Genomic DNA, 13312 nt, shown 5'->3' with positions numbered 1-13312 from the left:
GGCATGGTGAGAGATCTGTAGCAAATTCCAGTTTGGATTGTGGTCTTCCCCAGAGTTAGTTGCACTTGGATAATCTTGGATGCATTATGCTGAGCAACTAGCCTGGAGGCGTGGATATCCTTAATGAATATGGGCACCCCTCTGTCTTTAGTGTTTCGGTCCAGGTTAGGTGGCCGAAAGGTGTGCTATGAATTATAGTCTGGTAATGCAGGAGTGCTCTCTGGAACCTTGAACCAGGCCTCTGTCACTGCACGGATGTCAATGTTCTCCATTTTAAGGAGTGCTTTGAGTGAATGCATTTTGAGGTTTAGACTTCTAGCATTGAGTAGCATTACCCTCAGATTTTGCTTGCTTGTGCCTGTTAAGGTGGTGAATTTGTCATTTGAACCTTGCCTAAAAAAGGCACTATAGGGGTGGCAAGAGCCTTAGCCAGTATTGGAAATACCAAGGGAGACAGGTACAGGCCATCTCTGGCAAAGTGTCGTGGTCTGTCGATCATGTCATCCCAGGCAGACAGATACTGGATCTTCTTATAATGACACCAGAAGCTTAGCCAATTGTTGAAGTCAATCATTTTGTCCTTGTACTGTGGTATCATTCTGGGTGATGGCAGAATGCTACTCGGGGCTAGGGTCATACCTGCCTGGGCTACACGATCAGAGAGCTCCTCCATGTCTCTTTTCATGTTGTCCAGGGAGGTACATCTCAGGTAATTCACACCAACATGGAGAATGACAGAGTCATATTTGTACTTCTTGTTGAGTGTGTGCATTATGTGGGAGATCCTGGAACCCAACAGGCAGCTGACAGTAACTTTCTCCTTGTTTAGCCTGGTGAGTGGAACATCAGTGTGCCTGACTATAGAGTCACCTATGACTAGAGTGTTGGGTACATTGTTATGCCTTATGGGCTGTGGTTGAGTGGCACACGGAGTTTATGGGCTATGTTTCATTTGGGTTGTGTTGGGGCTGGAGGTTGCTTGCATTTCTGCTTTGAAGGTCTCTGTTGCTTGAGCAGATTTTTATTGAGAGCGTCCATGAATGTCGGTGTGTGTTTCATGTTTCTATGTGTGTGTTTTGGTGGTGTAGGTTTTGAGGGACTATGTGATGAGTGTGGTGGGGTGGAAGTGTTTACCTTCTTCTCTTGACTGTCTAGTCCAGTCTTGGGTGAAAGAGAGCTTTGCTTCCATTTTGGCTATATAAGTGCATCTCTCACAGGTTGTAGTGTTGGGTGGTAGGAGGAGAGGGTTGTCTGTGTACATGAGGCAATTGCTGCATTGCCCCAAGATGCCCAGATTCATCAGGTAGACAGGAGAAAACATCAGGAGCTGACCCTTAGACATGCTGGGATTGCTGCTTATTTATTAAGTACTAAAAATTGTTTTCCTCTAGACAAGTGAGGAAAGTTGAGTGCTGTAGTAATTTGTAGCTTATTTAGTGCTTACAATGAGTTCTGAACAAGTACTGAGCTCAAAGAAACAGATTTTAGTGCTAAAACTAAAAAAACTGGCTAGTTCTAAGGGAAATTTGAAGAGCCGACTTTATGGAGCCGGGAATAGTTTAACCCTGGCTAAGAGGCGATGCATAAAGTGTATTTTTTTTAATATCACAGTAGCATATGAGCAAACAGATTTAAACAAGTTAGCCAATTAACCAATAAAAAGCTAAAAACTGAGCCCCGGTCTAGCAGTCTTCTATCAGAAAAGTTCTAACTGCACACTCTTGCCACTAGGGTGAGGGGAACCTTCTCCAAAAAATGATGGTCTGGATTAGTGCTCAAGTTATACAAACAAAGCTAGATTCAGCAGGTCTGAATTTAGTCTATGGTACAGCAAACAGGACATACCAATTTCAGAAAGAAACACTTCAAATAAGCAGGCACAATAAGCCTTTAACCAGAAACTCCCAGCTCAGAAGGGCAGAATCTACCCTCTCCTCCCACAAGAGTGCAGACCACACCTTCTTAATGTAAAATAACTAACCCAAAGCCCAAGTGCTTAAACCAGAACTAATACACTTTTAGAATAACAGACACTAATCCTTCAATCAGCAACTTCCAACTTAGAAGGATGTAAGCTACCTGTCCTAACACAACAGTGCAGACCACAAACCTTCTTAATGTAAAACAACTGGTCTGAAGCCCAAGTGCTTCAACCAAAGGCTTAGAATAACAGTTACAATTCAATCAGGCTACTAACAAGCAGTAATAAATGCAGCAGAATAAATGCAATTAAGTACTTTTAAGAACAAGCAGCAAAAGCATAATAAAGTAATAAAGTATGAAGAAACACAAATACAGTAAAAGCAGATGAATAAAGTGCAATTTTTTTATATATATAACAGTAGAAAATAAGCAAACTGATTTAAACAACTTACCAAATTTACCAGTAAAAAAGCTCAAAACTGAGCCCTGCTCCAGCAATATTCAATCAGTCAAGTTCTAACTGCACACACCTGCCACTAGGGTGCAGGGGAACCTTCTCCAAAAGAGATGGCCTGAATTAGTGTTCAAGTTATACAAACAAAACTAGATTCAGGATGCCTGAATCTAGTCTATGCTACAGCAACCAAAGCACACCAATTTCAGAAAGAAACAGTTCAAATAAGCGGGCACAATAAGCCTTTAACCAGAAATTCCCAGCTCAGAAGGGCAGAATTAACCTCTCCTCCCACAGGATTGCAGACCACAAACCTTCTTCATGAAAAATAACTTTCCAGAAGCCCAAGTGCTTTAACCAGAACTAATACACTTTTAGAATAATAGACACTGAGCCTTCAATCAGCAATTCCCAACTTAGAAGGATGTAAGCTACCTGGCCTGCCACAACGGTGCAGACCACAAACCTTCTTAATGTAAAGCAACTGTTCTGGAGCCCAAGTGCTTAAACCAAAAGGCTTAGAGTAGCAGTTACAATTTAATGAGGCTACTGCCAAGCAGTAATAAATAGAGCAGAATAAATACAATGCAATTTTATTTTGTAAAGGGCAAGGAGAGAGGAAGAAGGAGCAGAAGAAAAATTCAAGGTTAAGAACCTAAGTGGGTTGACCTTCTCAAATGTTCTCTTTGTATTAAGTAGAGTGAACACCAGACTGGGAGAGGTGTCCAAATCAAATTTACTGTAGGGGACGGAAACTGCAAAGCCAATGACTATAACAATACCACAAGAATAGGGTGGGGGAGGTGGAAAACAGTTTCAGGACAGATGAGAAACAGTAAACAATGCCAGAAAATATATAAAATAATTCAGTCAGGCAAAATTAAGACAATGCAGAACTCTGAAAGGTTAAAATGTCAAGAAATATTAATAATATTAAGCATTTTTCTCTGGCACCAATATCTTTATAAAACAAATGCCACATACCACCTGGACCTGGAAAAGTACTATTTTGAAGTCTTTTAACACTATCACTACTTCAAATATAGTTAAAACCTTTTCTGAGCACCTTATCTGTGTATTATCTCAATTTGTATGTGCCAAACAATGCTTATATTTATTTTGCCTTCATACATATTCACTACACACTGTATTATTATATTCATGCTATCTTCTTGTTCAGATTTATATCTTCTTTTTCATTTAGTATTCCCATCATTCTGTCTTCATCACATTTCACTTTTTCCCCAAAAAGGTATGATATTTTTTCTTTTAAAATGTCTTTATAAAACATATCATTATTTTTTTGCATTTTACTCCATTCATATATTTTCCTTTCTTTCTATATGTACTCAAAGTTATTTTTTCAAGCATCACTTTGAAGCTATTTACTAAAACCTTACACTTTTTTGCTTATTTTTGCTTTCCTTTTTAACTTACATATGCATTTTTTATGTTTTCTTTAAAGGTTAACACATTACATACAAAATATCTCATAGTTTAGGTTCATAGGTTCATAGGATGATACTAGGCTATTGACCCAGGGATCTTTACAAGCCTAGCTGTTAAATCCCAATATAATACTAGATGAGAGATATCATCTATGCAAATAAATTGTACCAGCAAGAGAAAGAACCACCTAAACTGCAAATGATTCAAAAGTCTATTTCACAAACGTTAAGCGCTTTCTTCCCCAGTAAAGGGACTTCCTCAGAACAAATTGATGCAAAAATCCAACATCTTTTATATTCCATACCAATTACATAATTACATAATTAAATAATTTCATGAAGTAAAATTAAAAACATCTGATTCACATTAAGAATAATGCACTAAATAAAGTGAAATGAAATGAAATAAAGAAACAGTTTGAAAAGATTAAAAATACAATGAAATATGAATGTAAAATACAATAAATAATAACGTGAAAAAGAAGATTGTTCATAAAATATAAAATTGAACATTTAAGTTATGCAATTATAAATTTATCATGTATAAACCATTCAAAATGTCAGCCTAATAAATGACTCAACTTTAAAACACAGGCAATGGATACCATTTCATTAATGCCAGGATACTGGGAAGCATTTAGACACAGTTGCCATTTTAATTCCATAATGTCAAGGTGTATATCCAAGATTCTTCCCTGTAAATCCTTTTGTATATGTTGGACCACCATGAACTTGAACTTATGTCTATTATTTGACTAAATATGTCTAAATAAAGTACAGGTGATTCTATTATTTCTAATATCACCTAAATGTTCACCTATTCTTATTTTTAATTTCCTACTAGTCCTCCCTGTATAAAATACTGGACAGTCCTGACATTTAGCCATGTATACAACATTAGTTGAACTACAATTGTAATGTCCATTATTATGTATTGTTCTCCCGTTCGTTTTAAACTCTTTACCTGTCTCGAGAATTGAAGAACAATAAATGCAAGTATTGCATCTAAAATTACCCATAGACATTTATTGACTTTTGGCAGTCTTATTCCACTAATAGTTATGATGAACTTCATGATTTGTCTTTACATTTTAATCTTGATTTGGTTTCTGATTTGGAGATTCATCCAACAGTCATGTCACAGGATGGCGGTAATGCAATATTGATGAGGGATAATATCGATTTTAATTGTGATTCTAATGAAGAAAATATTAATAACATATGCATAATAAATGGTGATAATTGTGCAAATAATGACAATGGAGGATGTTTTAATGATAATTTTGTTTATTCGGTCTTTAATGGTAAAGTAAACAATTTAAATGAAAGTTCAGTTCCTGGCCATGATTTAGAATTCAAAACATTAACATATGTTTTGAATGATGAAATGGGCCTGGAACCTATTGTCATATTAAACGATAAAAAAGATTTTAAGACAGACAATTATTCAAATATTGATTTGACTCATGATCATGCTAACATGCTGGCAAAAGGTTATACTTTTGTTCTCATTAGAAAAGGAAATGTAGCAAATTTAATTGACCTCAAAAGATATACGAGAAAATTGAATTTGGCTATATGGTTCAATTCTGATCATGAATGTCATGATATTAGTAATACACAATTGAAGAAAGCGAGTGTTTTTAACTCACCTCTAAACAATATTGTAGCATTATTTGAGAAAATGTGTGAAAAAGATCTAAGGCATTTTTATAGTGACAAGGATGTATGTAATTTGTTGTTGAATTCTACAAAAAACTTGAATGCAAAAGAAGAAATGTTATTAGGGACGCTTATGAATAGGAAAGACATACATTTTATGAAACCCGACAAAGGCAACGGCATTGTCGTTATGAATAGAGGTGATTACCTTAATGGGATGAATGTTTTGTTATTGGATGGGACATATGAAGAGAGTTCTTTAAATGAAGTAAAAGTGGCTCACCACAAAGTTGATATGCTACTTAGTGATATGCTTTTTCAAGGACAAATCAATGAGCCCAAATACTTCTATATTTTAAATGAACATCCCATGGTGTCCTCCATTTTCAGCATCCCAAATATTCATAAAGGCCTGAAAAATCCTAAATTCAGGCCAATAGTAGATGGTAAAAGATCTAAAACGTGCTTTATATGTAAATATTTAGACGTAAAACTGCAAAAAAGTTTAGAAAAATTCACATACATTAGCAAAGATTCTTGGCAATTTCTGGAGAAATTAAGAACAACTGAAGTTTTTCCAGATATTATCTTTGTCACTATAGATGTAGTCAACCTTTTCTCAGTCATTCCCCATGAAATTGGTTTAACATGGTTGGAACATCAGTTGAATAAAACACGTATTTACAACCAAGAGGAGGTGAATAAGTTAGTCACACTAATGGATGTGGTTTTAAAGACAAATCTTATTTATTCAAAGACCAATACTACAGACAGTTGACAGGAGTCGCAATGGGTGCAGCTTGTGGCCCCATTTTTGCGAACCTTGTCATGTCCTTCTGGGAGCAAGAATTTTTAATGAAAAGTCCCTATGCTATTGAAATAGTGCACTACACCAGATATCTGGACGATTTGTTTTTAATTTGGAGAGGCTCTGAGGTAGATTAAAGGATTTTTTTAACTATATAAATGAGACTATAGAATTTTTAAAATTTACATATGACTTTGATAAATCGAGAATCACTTATTTAGACATTGATCTTCACATTGATTTTGATAATAAGAGGTTTATTACTAGCATTTTTAGAAAGTCTACATTTTCAAATTCTTACTTGGATTTTACCAGCTGGCACCGTGCGGTGCGCATCAAAAGAAATCCGTAGTTAAAGGTCAGTTGGTGCGCACAGCCAGAATGGTTAACCAGAATGATGATTTTTTTAAAGAAGTAGATTTTTTAATGCAAATGTTCACTCAAAGGGGTTATCCGAGTAACACGTTGGCAGTTATTTCAGCGGAAGTTACAAATAAGCTTGAAATGGGGGTTTATAAGCCTATCGTTGACTATTGTAATTATGGCCAGTCATTTTCAGTAAATATTAGTAATAAAGTAAATGCGGGCATGTGTTTTATATTAACTTATAATAGTGAGACCAGTATCATTTCCAAAATTGTTCATAATAATTGGGAAATTTTAAAATTTGATGAAAACATTGCACAGAGAGTTGGTAAAAGTCCCAGGATTATTTATAGGAAGGACAGATCCCTGAAGAATATTTTAGAATTCAGATGTGATAATGTTATATGCAATAGGCCCATGGGTAATTTTAGATGCAACACTTGCACTTATTGTTCTTCAATTCTCGGGACAGGTAAAGAGTTTAAGATGAACGGGAGAACAATGCATATTAATGGACATTACAATTGTAGTTCAACTAATGTTGTATACATGGCTAAATGTCAGGACTGTCTGGTATTTTATATAGGGAAGACTAGTAGGAAATTAAAAATAAAAATAGGTGAACATTTAAATGATATTAGAAATAATAGAATCACCAGTCCTTTATTTAGACATATTCAGTCAAATAAAAGGCATACGTTCAAGTTCATGGTGGTCCAACATATAAAAAAAGGGTTTACAGGGAAGAATCTTGGATATACACCTTGACATTATGGAATTAAAATGGCAACTATGTCTAAATGCTTCCCAGTATCCTGGCATTAATGAAATGGTATATATTGCCTGAGTTTTAAAGTTGAGTCATTTATTAGGCTGACATTTTGAATGGTTTATATATGATAAATTTATAGTTGCATAATTTAAATGTTCAATTTTATATTTTATAAACAATCTTCTTTTTCACATTTTATTATTTATTGTATTTTACAATCATATTTCATTGCATTTTTAATCTTTTCGAACTGTTTCTTTATTTCACTTCATTTCACTTTTAGTGCATTATTCTTAATGTGAATCAGATGTTTTTAACTTTAATTCATGAAATTATTTAATTATGTAATTGGGGTGGAATATAAAATATGTTGGATTTTTGCATCAATTTGTTCTGAGGAAGTCCCTTTACTGGGGAAGAAAGCGCTTAACGTTTGTGAAATAAACTTTCTAATCATTTGCAGTTTAGGTGGTTCTTTCTCTTGCAGATGTCATCTATGCCCAAGGTTTTTCTAGCAAGGACTACCCATGTCCAGGAGAGAAGCCAGGGCAATCCCTGGAAGCAATTTACGGTTTCCCATCCTGTAGTCCAGGTTGCGCTTAAACAGGGTTATGGAGGTGCTCTTCTTGATATGGATTGGAAGCCTATTCCAGAGCAGTGGCGACCTCTGAGAGATGTATCTGTCACTCCAGCAGATCCTCTGTATGTCACAGGCTAGATTGAGGTCCTTGGACTGGGTGATTCTAGTTAGATTTGACTTATGGATGTGCATCATTTCCATTAGATTTGGGTTAGAGATAGCCCTACAAACCAGATATAAATTGCCTGTAAGTAGTCTATACTCTACTGAGTACAGTGACAATGACTTCAGTCTGTTTGTATAAGTCATGTGCTGGGGACCCTGTATTTTCTTATAAATCTCTGAGGTCTCAAGTTGCTGCTGGTGTCTGGTACTGTACATAGCAAAGGGAGCATTATATTCAAAAACAGGCCTAATGAGAGACTAGTACAGGTAAGTTACAATCTCTTTCATTCTTAAGGAGATGCATTTGCTTATTAGGTGAGTGACATATAATGCCTTCCTCACTACAGTAGACACATAGTCATCAAAGTTGAGGTCACAGTCAACTTGTGTTTCCAGGTCTCTCACTACTGAATTGGCACTTAGTGTATTATTGTTTATTTTATAATTAGCAGGGACATTGTTTTTACAAAAGGGAATGATGATGCATTTTTTCGCATTTATGGCATAGTTTTGGCACAAATGATTGGTCTGTGTAAGCCCCTTTGAAGTACACTGATATCATTAAAGGATTCAATGATAGCACCTAATTTTCAGTCATCTGCAAACTTGGTTAGCCACAGCCCCTCAGTTTTGGCGTGGACTTCTGAGAAATATATGCCAAACAAGTGGGGCCCAGCAATGACCCTTGTGGGACCCCAATCATGACAGGTGGGAGTCTGTTCCAAAGGTGTGGTAACCTCTGGGAGACAAATCTGTCCCTCCAACAGGTTCTATTAATGTCATATACCAGGTTAAGGCCATTAGAGTGAGTAACCAATGTACTATTTGACTTAAAGATATGCAGCATTTCTAATAAAGCAGGGTCAAAGACTGACTTATATATATATATATATATATATATATATATATATATACATATATATATATATAAATAAATATATGTATATATATCTATATATATATATATATATATATATATATATATATATATATATATATATATATATGGATTCATTTCATATAATCAAAATACCAAAACACTGAAAATGAGAAAACTTCATAATATAGAAGACCAATACTGAAAACCAAAATCCTGAAAACTCAAAATGTTGAAACTCAACACACTGAAAACACACATCATACGTATACTGAGTTTAAACAAGATAAATCATATTACTTTCCACCAAGTATAAGCAGGGGGACAAAATATCAACTCCAAGATTACACTTAGTGTAGTTAAGTGCAATCTTGGAGTTGATATATTTAAGTAGCAGGGGGTGTGGGGGGCTTGCCCCCCTGCTTATACTAGGTGGAAAGTAATATGATTTATCTTGTTTAAACTCAGAATATGTATGAGGTGTGTTTTCAGTGTTTTGGGTATCAGTGTTTTGAGTTTTCGATTTTATGAAAGTTCCAGATTTTGGTTTCAGTATTTTGATATTTCAGTGTTCTGAAGTGAATCCATATATATATATATATATATATATATATATATATATATATATATATATATATATATACATATGGATAACCTTCATTTCGTCGATAGTTCATTTCACTGACACTCAACTCAGCAGGCCCATTTCACTGAAACTTCATTTCACTGACACTCATTTCGTCGAAAATTATATATGGCCTATTCCCCACTGTAGAGCAACCCTGGAGTTAGAATATATAGTAAGGGTGTGTGTGGCGGGCACAGCCACCCACAATGGGGGGTGTGGGGGGGGTGAAGCCCCATACATACTGGGGTACTATAATGGCTTTTTGGTGATAGTTATTCATTGCACTTATAAGCATGCATCTGTATACTGTAAAATGTTTAGGATATGTGGGGGGCTTTGCCCCCACACACCCCCTTACTACATATTCTATCTCCAGAGTCACTCTACAGTGGGGATAGGTCATATATAATTTTCAATGAAATAAGTGTCAGTGAAATGAAGTGTCAGTGAAATGAAGTTTCAGTGAATTGGGCCTGCTGACTTGGTTGTCAGTGAAATGAACTGTCGACCAAATGAAGGTGACCCTATATATATATATATATATATATATATATATATATATATATATATATAGTAAGGCAGAGATCGCCTCTGAGTAGTCTGTAAGAAACAGATTAAAGTGACAGTGATTTCAGGTAATCCTCATAGGACAGATGCTGAAGACCTTGAATTTCATTGTGAGGAACCTTTGTGGTATCTCCAGTTGCTGCAGGTGCCTGGAATGGCACATACCAAAATGGCATTGTACTCAATTATTGGCCTGATATGGGAAAAGTAGAACTTCTTTTTTTCTGGAGGCAATGCTCTTACTTATGAGATGAGCAATATAGAATGCCCTTCTTACCACTGTGGAGACATGGTGATCAAAGATAAGGTTGCTATCAACCTGTGTGCTCAGGTGTCTCACCACTGAGTGTATACTTTGGATGTTGTTATTGATGTGGTAGTTGGCAGGAACATCACTCTTACTGAAAGGGATGATAATACATTTTCTGCCTTGCGTTTATGGCCCTGACTTTGGAACCAATCATTTGTTTGTGTAAGACCTTTTTGTAGGATGTTGACATAATTTGGAGATTCTCTGACCTTCCCAGTTTGCAGTCATCAGCAAACTTTGTCAGCCACAGACCATTAGTTTTAGCTTGTACTTCGGAGAAATAGGTTCCAAACAGTAGAGGACTGATCCCTGTGGAATACCACTGGTTATAGCTCTGCTGTTGGAGGAGGATTCCCCTATTTTGACTATATGGGTTCTATCAATGAGCCAGTTAGTGACCTAGCTAATGATATTTGGGTTGTTTCCGAGGTGAGTGAGTTTGTCAATTGTACCTCAGTAGGGGATAGTGTCAAAAGACTTGGCTACATCTAGGTAGGTTGTATGCACAGATTTCCCCACACTGAGGGCCTCGGTAACTGTCTCAAAGAATTCCACCAGGTTTAACAGGCATGAACTCCCTTTGACAAATCCAAATTGAGAAGAGTCAAGTGTTTGTAGATTACCAATATCTTTGTTGGTAAGGTCCATGATGATTCTCTCCATGGCCTTGAAGATATGGCTAGTCAGGCTAATAGGTCTATAGTTCCCAGGGTCAGTGGAAGCACCACATTTGTACAAGTGGAAATTGGTGGCCTTTTTTCCATTCAGCTAGGACAAAGCTGGTGCTTAGACTATGATTGAAAAGCATACCCAGTGGCATTGCTAATTCTTGTTTAAGTCCATGTAGGATGCAGCCTGGGATGTTATCAGGTTCCATGAATGCTGTGTTTTTGGCCTTAGAGAGGGCATTCATGACCTGCTCTTTAGAGATACAAGGTAGAGGACAGATAGTAGGGATGTTTTGGGCTAAGTGTGCGGGGACAGGGGAGTGAAGGTTTCACAGAACTTGCTGGCTAACAGATTAGCAATGTCCACAGGCTCAGTATATGTGGTATTATTAACTACCAGTTTAGCACAAATCTGGACCTTTCCTTTAGGTTATGGATGTAACTAAAGAATGCCTTGTGATTATCCTTAGCTGAGGAAGCTAATTTGGATTTGTAGTTAGCTTTGGAGAACTTCACAAGAAGTCTAACAATGGTACACTCATATCACCTGATTTAACAACCAAACTCCTAGGAGTTACAATTGACAACAACCTCAACTTTGATACTCCTATTAACAACACAGTAAAAACAGTCAACAAAAAAATGGGCTCCCTCTATAGGATCAAACCTTTCTTTACTCCATTAGCTAGATCTACTATTGCCCACTCCCACCTAATCTCAACACTTCTCTATGCCTCTTTTATTTATGCTAATCTGTCTAAAAATAATCTTCAAAAAATGCCTAAATCATGCAATAATATTGCCAGATTTGCCACTGGAAAACCCTTCAGAACCCACCAATGTCAGAATCTAAAACAACTAGGTTGGCTGGAACTTCAGAATCAGCTTAATTTTAACAAACTTACAATTGCCCATAAGACACTTTACCATCCTCATAATACTCCAATGCTATCCAGCCTGATCACCCCCTACAAAAACTTTAATACCTTATGCTCTTCAAATAAACTATTAGTTTGCACAAGTAAATCAAATAATATGGCAGGTGACTCTCTCTTCTCAAACACAGTTGTGAAAAACTGGAACCTAGTGAACTTACATCACTATCCTCCCTAACACTTTTCAATCAAAAACTTAAAATTACCTTAAAACACACTGGCTTTGCCCTTGTTGTAACCCTGACTAACCTTTGACTGATTTTTATTAACACTTTTACTTCGTCTACCTTTCTTTGACTAAGTTTCTTCTCTCTTATTACCAGAGAAATCAGGAACTGTAAATTAAGTTACCATCTATAAGATTACTTCTTCAGAATTTATTTATCTTATGTGATCTCCTAAATTGCATTGTCATATTAAATGAATGGTAACAATTTATACAAATATGTACTTTGCCTATATTATTGTAACCTTTATTAGTGTTTCAACTGTTTTGATTTTTTTCTTTGGAGCTTTTATATCAGGGCCTCTACTGAAAATGGACATGTATCCAGTTAGACTAACCGGTCAACAAATGTAAAATAAATAAATAAATAAATACGCCTTATTTGCTTGTTTAAGCTGAGGAGGGAGTATTTAAAGTTTAGGGCTCACTCTCTCTTACTCTTAGACAGCAATTTCTTCCTCTTATTGTAAAGCCTGTTAACTCCCCGGAGTTGGGTGGGGGTTCGAAAGACATGCGTAAATGGGCGTGCCTTCATTGAAGGTTGAACGTCGAGCTAGCACCTCGGCGTTTGTGAAAATCTACTGCCAATCATTAACGGACCGGAGTTCCACTGTGGTGACCCCGCAGTTGTCCATAGGTTTTCTCTTCCTTGAGGAGCTTGTTTTGGTCCTATCAGGTACAGCCGAATTAATGCAGTTATTCAGGTGTTTGTATAAAGCATTTATATGTTGCCAGTTCCATCTGCGGTGGAAGGTGCAGTGAAGATATCTTGTACCATACCATAAGAGGTTATAATCTGCTTTTAAGAAGGTTTTTAGTTTAGTTGTGCTACGTAAGGGTCAGTTGTGATAGTTACTTTGAATGAGACTGCTTAGTGCTCAGATCTCACCAGGGAAGGCCTCACAGTGGGGTGCTACAGTGGT

Source organism: Protopterus annectens, chromosome 14.part0 (assembly GCF_019279795.1).
Source record: "Protopterus annectens isolate FY-2018-M chromosome 14.part0, PAN1.0, whole genome shotgun sequence".
In the NCBI taxonomy this organism is placed as follows: domain Eukaryota; kingdom Metazoa; phylum Chordata; order Ceratodontiformes; family Protopteridae; genus Protopterus; species Protopterus annectens.
Note: the sequence above shows the minus strand (reverse complement) of the source record.